The sequence below is a fragment of the Nomia melanderi genome, unplaced genomic scaffold (genome assembly GCF_051020985.1).
Source record: "Nomia melanderi isolate GNS246 unplaced genomic scaffold, iyNomMela1 scaffold0014, whole genome shotgun sequence".
NCBI classification, from domain to species: Eukaryota; Metazoa; Arthropoda; class Insecta; order Hymenoptera; family Halictidae; genus Nomia; species Nomia melanderi.
This window is the reverse complement of record NW_027475130.1, coordinates 9,321,756-9,322,710: the sequence shown is the minus strand read 5'-3', so window position 1 is coordinate 9,322,710 and position 955 is coordinate 9,321,756.

Sequence of the window (955 nt, the reverse complement as noted above, 5' to 3'; positions counted from 1 at the left end):
CCTCGGACCACCAGCGGCCGAGAAAACCACCGTCTCATGGGGCCGGACACTCAGGGTCGGGGAAAAATCCAATATATATCTGGTGATATCTCGGGTGCTATTAGAGATAGCGCAATAAACCAAAGTGAATTGTCTGCAGGAGGCCCTGGCGCATGAATCTGTGCAGTGGGAACGATCTCGGACCATCAGGGGCCGAGACATCCACCGTCTCATGGGGCCGGACACTCAGGGTCAGGGAAAAATCCAATATATATCTGGTGATATCTCGGGTGCTATTACAGATAGCGCAATAAATCAAAGTGCATTGTCTGTAGGAGGCCCTGGCGCATGAATCTGTGCAGCGGGAACGACCTCGGACCATCAGGGGCCGAGAAAACCACCGTCTCATGGGGCCGGACACTCAGGGTCAGGGGAAAATCCAATATTTATCTGGTGATATCTTGGGTGCTATTACAGATAGCGCAATAAATCAAAGTGCATTGTCTGTAGGAGGCCCTGGCGCATGAATCGGTGCAGCGGGAACGACCTCGGACCACCAGGGGCCGAGAAAACCACAGTCTCATGGGGCCGGACACTCAGGGTCAGGGAAAAATTCAAATTATATCTGGTGATATCTTGGGTGCTATTAGAGATAGCGCAATAAACGAAAGTGAATTATCTGCAGGAGGCCCTGGCGCATGAATCTGTGCAGCGGGAACGACCGCGGACCACCAGGGGCCGAGAAAACCACCGTCTCATGGGGCCGGACACTCTGGGTCAGCGAAAAATCCAATATATATGTGGTGATATCTCGGGTGCTATTACAGATAGCGCAATAAATCAAAGTACATTGTCTGTAGGAGGCCCTGGCGCATGAATCTGTGCAGCGGGAACGACCTCGGACCACCAGGGGCCGATAAAACTACAGTCTCATGCGGCCGGACACTCAGGGTCTGGGGAAAATCCAATATATATC